Source organism: Pongo abelii, chromosome 5 (genome assembly GCF_028885655.2).
Source record: "Pongo abelii isolate AG06213 chromosome 5, NHGRI_mPonAbe1-v2.0_pri, whole genome shotgun sequence".
In the NCBI taxonomy this organism is placed as follows: Eukaryota; Metazoa; Chordata; class Mammalia; order Primates; family Hominidae; genus Pongo; species Pongo abelii.
Window position 1 is genome coordinate 53,958,644 of NC_071990.2, and position 15,647 is coordinate 53,974,290.

Below are 15,647 nucleotides of genomic sequence, written 5' to 3' on the forward strand. Positions count from 1 at the left end.
TAATTATAACAGCAGGTTTTGTTTAACACCAATGTGATCTTTGCAATGAAAGCATGTGGTTGTTTACTAGGTAGATATTTTTAAAGGATTGGTGGGATGTTTGTCGTTGGTGGACAATTTAACCATGCAGTAAAAGTTGAAACTACTCCAGCAGGCCCTAAATAGGGAAGGCCTAATGGCCAGCATTTCATGGGCAGTGTCTTGAGACTACAGGCATTTGAAGCAGGTTAGCTCTGCCCTCAACTTTCTAATATAGCTAAGGATGAAAACCCTGAGGACCTCCGGTTGCTCAGAACTCAGATACCAGTTCTCTCCTTGATAACTACTAAGACCCACAGTTTCTTAATCTACCATCCGTCTTAATAGTATTGAAACTTCGAGCCTTTTTCAGCTTCCTTGGTGGAGATACGAATTCCAGCTCTAGTAATAATGGCCATTAAAAGGGTTTGCAGGAGAGGTGGCTCACACCTGTAATCCCGTCACTTTGGGAGGCTGAGGCAAGTGGATCACCTGAGGCTGTGAGTTCAAGATCAGCTTGGCCAACACAGCTAAACCTCATCTCTACTAAAAAAATACAAAAATTAGCCGGGTGTGGTGGTGTATCCTTGTAATCCCAGCTACCTGGGGGGCTGAGGCAGGAGAATCACTTGAGCCCGGGAGGCGGAGGTTGCAGTGAGCCAAGATCACGCCACCGCACTCCAGCCTGGGCAACAGAGTGAGACTGTGTCTCAAAAAAAAAAAAACAGTGCTTACAAGAGGAAAATACATTCAGAAAATTTGCCCCCTCCCACTGCTTCTTTTTTTTTTTTTTTTTTTTTCCTGAGACAGAGTCTCGCTCTATTACCCAGGCTGGAGTGCAATGGCGCAGTCTCGGCTCACTGCAACCTCCGCCTCTCGGGTTCAAGCAATTTTCCTGCCTCAGCCTCCTGAGCAGCTGGGATTACAAATGTGTGCCATCACTCCCAGCTTATTTATGTATTTTTAGTAGAGACAGGGTTTCACCATGTTGGCCAGGCTGGTCTGGAACTCCTGACCTCAGGTGATCTGTCCGCCTCGGGCTCCCACAGTGTTGGGATTACAGGTGTGAGCCACCGTGCTCGGCCACTCCCACTGTTTTTTGAAGCACATAAAGAAGCTAAGCAAAAATTTTGAATTGTGAATTAGCTTTCCTGTAACTCCTAATAAGTCTTTATAGATCAAGCCAAGAGAGCTTGGTAGGTAAGTCAGGCAGCTGCATCCATTTCTCGATTGACTTAAGTAACCCTTTAGGTGGGTTCTTCTTCAACAGAAGGGCAGTTAGAAGGGTGAGACTCCAAGCACACACTAATGATTTCTAGCCACTGAGATTGGCATGGAATCTTATTACTCTTTGGACAAAGGAATAAGGGGAATTATGAGCACAGAAGTCAACAGGTACTCAAGGAAACAGTTTAAAATTTATCTGTTGTGTGCCACAGAAAAACATAAGTATTATTTCTAGTAATTGAAAATCTTAGGTTGAAGGATATAAGACAAAATATCAGTAGATATAGAGTTATCCCTATATAGTAGATATAGAATTCTCATTTTAATGATTTTTTTCATTTATAAAGTTTCACACACACACACACACACACACACATACACACACACACATACACCTTCCTTTGCAGAGTTAATGGTTCATGCAGGAAAGCCATTTCTGGCCTGAAGTGAGGGGCAGCTTCAGATCTTTAAGGTGACCTAGGTAGGATGTTCCCATGAACTTTCCATTCTCCAGGCTTTTTTTGTAAAAGTTTGGGTACCTTGATTTGACCTCTCTGCTTACCACATATCTTTCTAGCCAGTCAGTGTTCAATAACTTTGGGACATATTTGATGTCGGGTCTTGAGATCCCTTGAAGTCTAACCCTGCAGTCCAGGTTATTGTACATGAAATTACACAGTCAATCATTAAACATTGACAGTATAGGGCTAACACTTCCGTTATGGCCCTCCCCAGACCACTGGACCAAACCCAGAATGCTTAGATGCCAAGCTCAACCCTGGACTTATTGAAGAATGACTTACTGAAGGAGGAGCAGAGTCTGAGGTGAGGCGGAGTGAACATAAATGGTGTTCCCAATTGTCTGGGCTTTTTGGGTTTCACAGATGCATATTGGTGCAAATTTTATGTATTTCTCTTCTTCTGTGGGTGGACGCTGTGAAAAAGCGTGGGCAATACAAAGGGAAGTGAATATGGAGAATATAACTATTTTATGTTTCTGTTTAATTGCAGTTTTGAGAAGGATGCAGAAAGTCACCTGAAAGGGAGTTTTAGGTTACTTATGGATTTCAATTTTTTATGTCTAGGCATGTTCCCTGTTACCAGGAATAATCAAGAATCAGCTTGCCTCCAGGGGAATGGGCCTTGTGCCTTGGCATCTGCTTCAGAGTGATTGGTCCCTCTGTCTATGTGGCCAAGTGGATGTCATTTAAAGGGGTACTGGCCTCACCATAATGAGTTCAGAAGTAAATAAATGTGGGATTGTAGAGTTACTTAACATATACTGCAATTTTCATTGCAAATAACTTTTTTATTATTGAGGTGAAATTTATAAAACAAAATGAGCCATTTTAAGGTGAACAATTCAGTGGCATTAGTGCATTCACAATGTTGTACAACCACCGCCTTTATCTAGTTCCAAAACATTTTTTTACTCCAAAATAAGATTTTGTACCTGTTAATGCTATTGTTTTACTCCCTATTCCCTCCTTCCTCCAGCTGCTGGAAACCATCAATCTGCTTTCTGTTCACCTATTTTGGATATTTCTTATAAATGGAATCATACAACATGTGGCATTAGGTTTTTTAAGGTTCACCCATGCTGCAGTATGTATCAGTATTTCACTCCTTTTTATGGCTGAATAATATTCCATTATATGGATATACCACATTTTCTTTGTTCATTCATCCATCAGTGGTCATTTGGGTTGTTTCAACTTTTAGCTATTGTGAATAATGCTGACACGAGCATTCATGTTGGATAGCAAATAACTGTTGCTCTTCTCTTTTTTGAGCCCCTTCAAAAGATGGGGGTTGGAGGAGTTTTACCTGACTTCATTTTCAGTTCTTCTGGTGAAACTTTTCAATTTTATTCTTATCCCAAATTCCAGCTTGGTTCCTCACTGAGTGATAACTAAGTACCTGGTTACATGACCTGTTTTGTATGTCATAGTATGTTGTATGTATGTATATAATAGTATGTCCTGACCAATAAGTTTGGTATTGACCCTGGACATAGCCAAGAAGTGTTGGAAAGATGATTCCTGCACTGTGGCCAGTTATATGAATCCTAACTCCGGGAATTTCCACGATCATAAATGATTTGTTCAAAGCCTGGAAGATGTCAGCTCTCTGTGGTGGCATGCCAGATTCCCTGGCCTTCAATCCTCCTCTTCCCTTCAGCCTACCATGGATCTCTGCCTCATGTCCCACTTTATGTAAAGTTATTAAGTCGGTGCAAAAGTAATTGCAGTTTTTGCCTTTAAAAGCAAGGGCAAAAACCACAATTACTTTTGCGCCACCCTAATAAAAGTTCATCTGTCTCTACTTCAGCCCTGCAGGGCACTAAGTTCTGCTCCCCAGCATGAGTTCATCAGGTGTGTCCTGTCCTTGAGACCTAATGACATCATAACCTAAGACTCTCCATCATCACACTTCTTATTGGCACAATACTAATTTCTCTGATCTATACTAATCTTCCACTATTTCCATAAACATTACCCCCATTTGTGCAAAATGGGGATCTCAAATCTTACTATTCAGTGTTGTTATTGAATAAAATAAGACAAGCAAAATAGCTAGCACAGTTTGTGGCACATGAAAGGTCCACACTGAATGTAATCTCCCTGCCTCTTACCTCTCACTGAAGCTCTCTGAATTCAGCCTTGTGTCTGGTCCTTTCTGACCAACTATTCTCTGCCTGTATTCTTGATTTCAGCTTCATTCCTTTGCCCACAACTGGGATGACTCCAAGAATGCATTCCGACCTCTCCAGTTAGGGTGAGGCGCTCAGTGAGTACAACTGTGGAAGGAACAAAGGGCTTCTCAGGTATAACCAGCTTACTTGAGAGGTTAAAAGTATAATAAAGTAAGCCAACTCTCATGTTGAATGCCTTCTCATGATCATTTAGAAGCGAATTGATCTCCTGTGGGGAGAGATTCTCATATCAAGCTAAATGAGCAAATGCTCCATAATATCTGGGACAAATCTGCCTTCCACAAAGGCAATCTGAGGAGAGCTCAGAAGAGATATTTCATTTGGCATCATTTATCAAGTGTAGAAAATGATTTCAATAGTTGTGTTAAGGGTGGAAATGGGCCTTTTAATCAATATAAGATGAGCTGCTTTCTGCCACTCTTCTGAATAACTGTAATCAAAACCGACAAAAAACAGGTTAGGCTTTTAATATCTCTCAATTATATGAGGAGGAACTGGGATGACTTGAACACTGCAATTAAGTCTCTGAGGCCAAAGGTCTGTGGTGAAAACAGGCATAATTTTACAGTCCTTTCTAGTTGACAATGAACTCAGCATTTCATCCTCACAGTACTTGAGTGTCATAGCCTACATTTGCACCAGAACTAGTAATGGAATATGTGAAAATGTGCCTGGCACATAGCTAGTGCTTAATCAACAGTAGCGAGCAGTATGTGTGTATGTGTTTGGTGGGGGGAGTGAAGATTTCTCTCTCAAACATATGAGCAGAAACTCATTAAAGAATTAATTTTCATGGGAAATAGAAAAGGTTCCACCAAGCATACTTTGAAGAGCTATTATTATTCATTCATCTTTAGTGCACAAGAGAAAAAGAGCAAAGTGGGGGCAGGTGGGGGGAGATAAGAGATCCGTTTAGGTTTACCGCCTTAAGTAAAACATAAGTCTATTGCACAGTATTTCTATCAGGTTAGCCTTAACAGGCCTTTCGTACATTGTCTTCACATAGCACTAAAGCTGTTTAGGAAAAAAACTGTTCTCCAGGATTTCGTGCACCTGAATCACTGCCTTTCCTACCACCCTCATACTTAGTCTCTTTCAGAAATCTTACTCTTTGTCTCATCATTTCTCCCCACTTTGAGTTAGATGTGGATTCACATCCAGACTCTACCTATCCATGTGACCTGAGTGGACCCCACTGTCATCAGCTGGAACATGGGAACAATACAATACCTACCTTCTAAAGTTAATGTGAGGATGAAATGAGATAATGCATGAACAAGAAGTGCATTACGAGGGGCTCCTTAAATGGTTCTTTCATTTCCTCTCTGGCTCTACCTACTTCTCTTCCTTTCTAGCATCGGTTAGGTCATCCTTCTGTAGAGACCGTGGACAAAGAGACAAAGGCATTGGGCCTCCTGGATGCCTCCTCCATCCCAGCCTGGCTCCCTATTTGTCTAAGAGAAGGAAACCAAGCCAAGGCACAAAGGCACAGAAGCAAGCATTGGCTGGGCACCTGAAGTTGGTCATACAGAGGAGAAAAGATTTTCAGCTTCCCCTTAAGGCCTACCCTAATGTAGCGTTAACCTAAGCCTTTAAATGTACCTCCCACCATCCCCACCATGTACCTTGACAATTTTCTGACCCAGGAACAGATATCTATCCCATCCCACTCTACCTCTCTCTCTGACCCCACACTGTGCTTTTGCTGTTGTGATTTCCTCTGCGTAGAGCTCTGTTTACTCACTTCTCCTTTGAAAGTGCACAACTTGGTGAAACACACCTTTTCCGAGAAGCCTGTCCACCCATTTATCAACCCTTCTTACACTGCTACAAGTCAAGGAATGCCAAGGATTGCCAACAACCACCAGAAACTAGAAGAAGCAAGGAAGAGTTTTTCCTTAGAGCATTCAGCAGGAACATGGCCCTGCTAACACCTTGATTTTGGACTTCTAACTGCTGGAACTGTGAGATAATAAATTTCTGTTGCTTTAGGCTACCCAGCTTATTACATTATATTTCATTACAGCAGATCCAGGAAACTAACACAATCAGGAAAAGCTGAAACTTATTGATTACTGGCTTAAACAGTCCTCTTCCTATTTCAAAGTCTATTCACCTTTTGGGATACCAGTTACAAACTTACCTATTTCTCTTATTCTGAGCCCCCAGTGGATTGGCAAGTCAGAAGTTATTGAAGGAAGGTAAAGCAAGATGGTTGGATAGGAGCTGCCACCAATTGTCCTCTCCACAGTAATACCAAATTGAACACATATCCACATAAAAAGCACCTTCATAAGAACCAAAATTCAGATGAGAGATTGCAGTACTTTCAAATTCATTTTACAATACTAATATTTCCCTGATACCAAAACCAAACACACTAAAAAAAAAAAAAGCAACCTATAGGCCAATATCCCTAATGAACATTAATGCAAAAACCCTCAACCAAATACTAGCAAACCAAATTCAACGATACATTAAAAAGATAATTCATCATGACCAAGAGGGATTTATTCCAGAAATATAAGGATGGTTCAACATATGCAAATTAATCAATGTGATATATATCCTATCATTAGAATGAAGGACAAAAATGATCATTTCAATTGATGCTGAAAAAGCATTTGATAAAATTCAACATCCTTTCACAATAAAAACCCTAAGAAAACTAGGTATTCAAGGAACATACCACAACACAGTAAGAACCATATATGACAGACCCACAGCTAATATCATGCTGAACGGGGAAAAACTTACAGCCTTTCCTTTAAGACCTGAAATAAGACAAGGATGCTCATTTTCACCACTGTTATTCAACATAGTACTGGAAGTCCTAGCTGGAGTAATCAGACTAGAGAAAGAAATAAAGGGTATCCAAATTGGAAAGGAAGAAGGCAAATTATCCTTGTCTGCAGGTGATAGGATCTTATATTTGGGAAAACCTAAAAACTCCACCCAAAAACTATTAGAACTGATAAACAAATTCAGTAAGGTTGGAGGATACAAAATCAACATACATAAATCAGTAGCATGTCTATATGCCAACAGCAAACAATCTGAAAAAGAAATCAAAAAAGTAATCTTATTTATAGTAGCTACAAATAATATAAAATACCTAGGGATAAACTTAACAAAAGAAGTCAGAGATCTCTGCAATGAAAACTATAAAACACTGATGCAAGAAATTGAAGAGGACACAAAAAATGAAAAGATATTTGGTGTTCATGGCTTGGAAGAATCAGTATTGTTAAAATGTCCGTGCAAGGGCTGGGCATGGTGACTCATGTCTATAGTACCAGCACTTTGGGAGGCCTAGGTAGGAGGATCGCTTGAGGCCAAGAGTTTGAGGCCAGCCTGGCCAACATGGGAAAACTCTGTCTCTACTATAAAAAAGTACAAAATTAGCCAGGCATGGTGCCACATGCCTATAGTCTCCAGCTACTCAGGAGACTAAGCCATGAGAATTTCTTGAATCCTGAAGGCGGGGATTGCAGTGAGCTGAGATTGCTGCTCCACTGTACTCCAGCCTGGGTGACAGAGCAAGACTCTGTTTAAATAAAATAAAAGTAAAAATAAAATGTCCATACTACCCAAAACAACCTACACATTCAATGTAACCCCTATCAAAATACTAATGACATTCTTCACAGAAATAGAAAAAAAATCCTAAAATTGATATAGAACCACAAAAGACCCCAAATAGCCAAAGCTATCCTGAGCAAAAAGAATGAAACTGGAGGAATCACATTACCTGACTTCAAATTACACCACAGAGATATAGTAACCAAAGCAGCATGGTACAGGCATATAAACAGATATATAGGATGACTACAGTCTACAATAATTTATTGCACATTTAAAAATCACTAAAAGAATATTATTAGATAGTTTGTAACACAAAGAAAGGATAAATGCATAGGGTGATGGATACTCTACTTGCCCTGATATGATTATTATGCATTGTATGCCTATATCAAAATATCTTATATATTCCATAAATACATACACCTACTATGAACCCACAAAAATTAAAAGTTGAAAAATTAAAAAAAACTTTCTCTTGTTTTTCTAAAACTCTAACTGGATACCCTGCATTTTTCTTTGCTAAATTTGGTAACCCTAATTGGGAAACATATTGCAAAAGGCAAAGATGGGGAAATACACTATATTCATTTGAAGTATGTTGGGGAGGTAGACTATGAAAGTGAATGCAGTTTTTTGACACTCTCCTGAGAGAACTGCCACAACTTTCATTACTAGTATTCACTTCTTCCACCGTGGGATTGTCACTCATTAGAGACATGTAGTTGCTGTGCCCCTTAAGGAAGCCCCCTATGGATGAAAGCAGGTGGTTCCAAAGCCTGTCCTACACTTGCTTCTCCCTCACATCTTATGAGCCAGACCACTGGATCCCATAGAAGAAAAGGATCAGGGAGGTAATTTTTCTACAGAAAAGCACTGGATTCGCACAAGTGATGTATCAAGCTTCTAATGTCCTTTTTATCTTTTATTTGAATAATCATTTGTATAACTTTCCCATCTGTGTGTACATTTTAAACAAATGAAGCAGCTTCCTCTCACTAACATGTTTTCTCTTCCTTAAAAGGATATCCTCTTCTAATTTACTCAACCCTAAAAACCCCCTCTTCAAATACATTTTCTCTGTTGGTTTCATGCATCTCAGAGAAAGGAAAAAAGGGTTCATTTTAGTAAATAAGCCCTGGCTTTAAAAATGCTCTTACCATTTTACACTCCAGAAAAGAAGGAGATGAACACACACACACACACACACACACACAAATTAGAATTAACTAAATTTTATAATATATTGAGTAATAAAATTACAATGCAAAACCATTGCAGTGCCCTTTTGATTGCTCTGAACTCTACCCCTCCCTGTCAAACAATAGAAAGGGGAAAGTGCTTTAAACTCTCGCTAGGGTGGGGCTGCTGCTTGCCGCCTGCTCTCCAAACTGTCTTGCAGCTGGAGAAGAGCAGCCAAAGCTCCTGCAGACTTCATGTTGGAACTTCACACAAACATTCATTCCAACAAAGAACACAGCATGTAGCAGGAGAACATACTGCACTTATTCTTTTTAGTATAAGGGCAGATAGTTTCTCTATTTTTATCTTTACCTCCATTGAAACAAAAACAAGTAAATGGAAGAGCAGACACCTCTTCCTAAAGCTAGTCATTGTCTTATTCCTCTATTCTATTCACTCTCAAACGATTCCATTGGGGACCCCTGAGGTGTGAAGAAGGACAGGGCCCTGCCTCCACTTTTTCATCTTTCTCCTTAACTCAGGGAAGTCTGGCTTTTACTTCCAACCACTCAACTGACACTATGTCTTTCAAAGTTCACCAATAGCTAGGGTGGCCAAACGGGGATGCTTCTGAGGGTGAAAAAAAGATGCTACTAATAATTATCCTGGGACAACAGGCATAAATGCAAACAGTATCATCAAGAACCTCCCATCTGTGTCTGAACCTCTCTTCCCAGCATCTTTCTGGAGCTTCCACAGCATTTAACATGGTCCCCATCCCTTCTTTTTGGAATCTTTGTTTCCACTAATCTTTAACACTACAACCGTCCTTCTTTACTCGAAGGCCAGCTCAGAGCTTCTTTGCTGGTTCCTGTCTCCTCCATTGATTGAAAAAGTTCCCAGATTGATTGCTTGGTTCTCCTGTTTGTCTTTAGATTCCTCCTCACAGACCTGCATTCTCATGACTTCAGCTCTCCTTGCATCATGACTCCCAAGTCATTTCAAAGTGAAATTATTGTCCAGGTCGGTGGCTCATGCCTGTAATCCCAGAACTTTGGGAGGCTGAGGCCAGCGGATCGCTTGAGCTCGGGAGTTTGAGATCAGCCTGGGCAGCATAGCGAGACCTTGTCTCTCTTAAAACAAACAAACAAAGAAATAAACAGAAACGAAATTGTTAAGAACTCTAAGACAGCAACAGCAGACTATTAAATCCCAAGCCTGGGCCTCCTTCTGATCACAGAGCCCTTTACCTGGCCACATGCCCATGTAGCCGACTGTGCCATTAGTTAAATGACTAAACAAGTATATAGTACATTCTTTCAAACAGCAGTAAAAGGAAATAAGAAAATGGCATAAAAGAGAGAGAAAGTAGGCCAGACGTAGTGGCTCGTGCCTGTAATCCCAGCACTTTGGGAGGCCAAGGCAGGCAGATCATGAGGTCAGGAGTTCGAGACCAGCCTGGCCAACATAGTGAAATCCCATCTCTACTAAAAATACACACACAAAAATTAGCCAGGTGTGGTGGCACGCACCTATAGTCCCAGCTATTCTGGAGGCTGAGGCGGGAGAATCACTTGAACCCAGGAGGCAGAGGTTGCAGTGAGCCGAGATCGTGCCATTGCACTCCAGCCTGGGTGACAGAGTAAGACTCTGTCTCAAAAAAATAAAAATAAAAATAAAAATAAAAAAATAAAAAGGGAGAAAGAGAAAGGAGTAGGGTGAAGCAAAGTGGTTTCGGGGTCTAGGATTACAGAGGGGCGGGATCTTGAGAGGAAAAGTCCTTCAAAAGACTGGTTGGTGGGAAAAGTCCTAAGGCAGGCGCTCAGGTAAAGGGTCTAATCTCAGAGAAGAGCCACCCTTCTTCACGAAGGCTAGAGAATGGAGACAATGAGCATAGAAGCAACACGGTGAGAGCTACGAGACTTCATCATGGATAGCAGAGGGAAATCAGCAGAAGTATTTGCTGTTTTTTGTTTTTGTTTTTGTTTTTGTTTTTTGAGACCAAGTCTCACTCTGTTGCCCAGGCTGGAGTGCAGTGGTGTGATCTCAGCTCACTGCAACCTCTGCCTCCTGGGTTCAAGCGATCCTCCTGCCTCAGCCTCCTGAGTAGCTGGAACTACAGGCACGCACCACCACGCTGGCTAATTTTTGTACTTTTAGTAGAGATAGGATTTCACCATGTTGGCAGGCTGTTCTTGAACTCCCAACCTCAAATGGTCTGCCCACTTTGGCCTCCCAAAATGCTAGGATTACAGGCGCGAGCCACCACGCCAGGCCTGAAGTATTTAAGACACAATGAGATGTTGCTTTGTCTCTTTATCTAATTACTGTGGTGCACAATAAAGTGAATCAGACCTGTCAGTGTCTCCAGAAAGCTTACAGTTCCAGAAGAGACAAAACACCAATATGAAATTTAGGACAAAATATGATAAGTGAGTTGGAAAACCTCATTTAGTTAAACTAAGCTTCCTAGAAATATCTTCCTGCTAAATATTTGTTAACGTGGCTTAATACAGAAGGAAAACACAAAATAATATAAACAGCATGGTAGAAATGACATGGTACATTGCATTAGGCATTATAAGTAATCTAGAGATGAATTAAAGTATATAGGAGGATGTGCATAGCTTATATGTAAATACTACACCATTTTGTACCAGGGACTTGAACATCTGTGGATTTTGGTATCTGCAGATGATCCTGGAGCCAATCCCCAATGAATACTGAGGGACAACTGTATATATACACACATACAAATACATACACATGTGCATATATACACATTTATACATACGCACACACGCATGCACACTCACACATATAGACATGCACATGTCATTTGAGTCAAATCTACATGAACCTTACCTAGAGTTTTCTGTTTATTCACAGAACTGCCTAGAGGCAATAGAATACCAAGTTAGAAATCAACTTGAAGCAACATTTACTCAGCTACTATTTACTAGGGAGTGCTGCTGCCAGGAATTGTTCCAGGGGCTTACGATGTTGTGATGAACACAAAAGCTCCTGCAGCCACAGGACTTACATCCCACTGGGGAGGCGGACAGCGAACATAACATATAAATATTTAACATAAAATCAGATCATGGTGTGTGCAATGAAAGAAGATAGAGGAGGTGGGGGTATAGAGAGACAGTGCGTGTGTATGTAGGAGTGGGTTCACGCTATTTTAATCAGGGATCAGTGAAGGCTTCCTGAGATGGTGGCATTTATGTAGGAAAAAGAATGAAAGGAGGGGTGAGTCATGTGAAGAGTCGGGAGAATAGCACTCCAGGATGAGGAAATCACAAGGGGAAAGGCCATGGGTAGGGTGTGCCTGGAAGCTCAAGGGACAGCGAGGAACCCAGTGTGACCTGAGCAGTGAGATGAGAGGGTATTGGGAAATTAGGTCAGAGGGGTAGCTCTGGCCAGGACACTGTGACATTTGCAAGCGAAAGTAAAGATTCTGGACTTTAAGAGATACTTATCTCAGTTTTGAAAAATGAGAAGAGTCATCCAGCAGATAAGGAGGAAGAAAAATTCTAGGCCGAGGAAACAGCATGTGCTATGGTACGAAGGAGTGGCTGGCTTTTCGTCTTCGGCTGAGTTTCTGAGAGTTGATATCAGTGGAATCAAGGCTAAGAGCTGGTGAGTCTGTGCATAGTTTGAGGCCAGGCTAAAATGTGCCCAATGCACAACTCACCATCAGACCAGCCCCGCTGGGTTCTCCTGGATGGGAGGTGAGCCCAGTGTGCCAGCAGGTTCTGGGAGGAGAGGTCAGTTCAGAGACACGCTATCATTGACAGAGATAAGAGTTAGTCCAGACCCATGCTTTCTTCTGCAGCCATTATGTTCTCTTTCCTGGGCTCAGAAGCAGAAGGCTCAGGAAGCTACTGCTCCTGAAGATGGGATCAATTACACGCAAAGGTGGAGGCCTGTGCTCCTGGAGTGGGAAGGTTGAAGGAACAGAAGAAGGCTCATGAACAAATGGGCAGTTTGCACAAGGAAGTATGGACAAAAGAATGAAATCGCCACAAAGCGTGAAGCTCCTTGCCGTGAGCAAGGCTGGGACTCATGGGACAGAGTCTCTGACAAATGCTGCCTTCTCTCTGAGAAGGGCCTGTTCCTGCAGGCCCAATTCAATCTTATCTCTGTTAAGTATCTGATCACTGCTTACCCATCAGCACACCATGAAACAAAACAGGCCAGGCATCTTAGAGTGACCTCCTAAGCATGGAACAAGGAATTCTATGTTCTGAGCTAAGATGGCCTTTGGCAAAATTGTGCAACAGTTGAGGCTGCTGTTTACTAACTCCCACATCCACTTGCAGCCCAGGACTTTGCTTTGGTCCCAGCAAGGGTGTTAGCTGATGAGGCTGGATGTGTTACGCCATAACACAGCATGTTGGAAGGGGCCTTCATATAGAACCTTTGAAGGTTTCTGCTTCGGGGACCTTGTTTCTAAAGGGCTGAGGTGTGGCATGAGACAGGAAGAGATTTGCCTTACTCCTGAGAGAGGCAACTGGAACACTGCCTCAGTTCTATTTATCTACAGAGAAAGAGTGATTTTGGAAGATTGGTCTGACTGAAAGAAGTTTCTGGAGTGATGGGAAAGGGGTGTGATTGGATAGTGCTTGCCTTACACTGTGAGAATCATGTGTTCCTTCATTCTTTGACCAAAATTTATTGAGTGCCTCCTATAGGCTGGGCATTGTTCAAGGTGCCATGGTTATAGCAGTAAACATATTTCTGTTGTTTCATATTTTAAATATTTTAAAGAGTAAGAACAGAATCAGAAGACATTGGGAAAAATCCTTCTCCTCCCTTGGTGTACCTTAATAATGAGTCATCACAGAACATTCTACAGCAAGCTTGTCCAGCCCTCAGCCTGCGGGCTGCATGCAGCCCAGGACAGCTTTGAATGTGGCCCAACAAATTTGTAAACTTTCTTAAAACATTATGAAATTTTTTTTGCAAATTTTTTTTTTTTTTTAGCTCATCGGCTATCATTAGTGTTATATTTTATGTATGGCCTAAGACAATTCTTCCAGTGTGGCTCAGGGAAGCCAAAAGATTGGACATCCCAGATCTAGAGCAATAGAAGGGTCTGGTAGCTGGCTAGATTATTTGGGGAATTCAGGAGATGTCAATCACTTCTTTTTAAAAAAACTTTTGTTTAATGTTTTAAAAACTTATTTTTAATTTTTAATTTTTGTGGGTACATAGTAGGTGTATATATTTATGTGGTACACAGAATATTTTGATACAGGTATGTAATGTGTAATGACCACATCAGGGTATATGAGGTATCCATTACCCCATGCATTTATCCTTTCTTTGCATTATAAACAATCCAATTATACTCTTTTAGTTATTTTTAAATGTGCAATAAATTACTGTTGACTGTAGTTATCCTGTTGTGCTATCACATACTAGGTCTTACTCATTCGATCTAACTATATTTTTGTACCCATTAACCATCCCCATTTCCACCACTGCCCCTCCATTCCCAGCCTCTGGTAACCAGCCTTCTACTCTATCTCTGTGAGTTCAATTTTTTTTAATTTTTAGTTCCCACAAATAAGCAAGAACATGTGAAGTTTGTCTTTCTGTGCTTGGTTTATTCTTAAAATAATGTCTTCCAGTTCCATCCATGTTGTTGCAAATGACTGGATCTCATTCTTTTTTATGGCTAAGTACTCCATTGTGTACAAGTACCACATTTTCTTTATCCATTCATCTGTTGATGGACACTTAGGTTGTTTCAAGTCTTAGCTATTGTGAATAGTGCTGCAACAAACATGGGAGTGCAGATATCTCTTGAACGTAGTGATTTTCTTTCTTTTGAGTATATATCTAGCTATGGAGTTACTGGATTATCTGGTAGCTCTATTTTTAGATTTTTTGAGGAACCTCCAAACTGTTCTCCATAGTGGTTGTACTAACTTACATTTCCACCAACAGTGCATGAAGGTGGCCTTTTTTCCACGTGTTCCCCAGCATTCATTATTGTCTGTCTTTTGAATAAAAGCCATTCTGACTGGGGTGAGCTAATATCTCATTGTAGTTTTTATTTGCATTGCTCTGATGACCAATGATGTTGAGCACCTTTTCATATTCCTGTTTGCCATTTGTATGTCTTCTTTTGAAAAATGTCTATTCAGATCTTTTTCCCATTTTTAAATTGGATTATTAGATTTTTTTTCCCTATTGAGTTGTTTGAGTTCCTTATAAGTCTGGTTATTAATCCCTGGTCAGATGGATAGTTTGCAAATATTTTCTCCCATTCTGTGGGTTGTCTCTTCACTTTGTTGATTGTTTCTTTTGCTGTACAGAAGCTTTTAAACTTGATGTGATCCCATTGGTCCATTTTTGCTTTGATTGCCTGTGCTTGTGGGGTATTACTCAAGAAATCTTTTCCCAGATTAATGTCCTGGAGAGTTTCCCCAATGTTTTCTTGTAGTAGTTTCATAGTTTGAGGTCTTAGGTTTAAGTCATTAATTCATTTTGATTTGATTTTTGTATGTAGTAAGAGATAGGGATCTAGTTTCATTCTTCTGCATATGGATATCCAGTTTTCCCAGCAGCATTTATTGAAGAGACTGTCCTTTGTGCAAAGTATGTTCCTGCGACTTTTGTCAAAAATGAGTTTACTCTAGGTGTATGAATTTGTTTCTGGGTTCTCCACTCTGTTGCATCGGTCTGTTGGTCTGTTTTTATGCCAGTACCGTGCGTTTTGGTTACTATATCTCTGTAGTATAATTTGAAGTCAGGTAATGTGAGTCCTCTAGCTTTGTTCTTTTTGCTCAGGATAGCTTTGGCTATTCTGGGTCTTTTGGGGTTCCATATCAATTTTAGGATTTTTTTTTTTCTATTTCTGTGAAGAATGTCATTGGTATTTTGATAGGGATTGCATTGAATCTGT

At 40.7% G+C, this 15,647-nt stretch overlaps 1 long non-coding RNA gene across 1 annotated transcript in view; it reads left to right on the forward strand.

Moving 5' to 3' along the window:
• The window catches only part of LOC129059961 (uncharacterized), a 75,524-nt gene that overhangs the window by 21,520 nt on the left and 38,357 nt on the right, over window positions 1–15,647 (forward strand). Inside the window, exon 2 of the long non-coding RNA XR_008526218.2 lies at window positions 1,981–2,070. This is a non-coding gene — a long non-coding RNA (uncharacterized LOC129059961). The remainder of the gene's footprint in view (window positions 1–1,980; window positions 2,071–15,647) is intronic.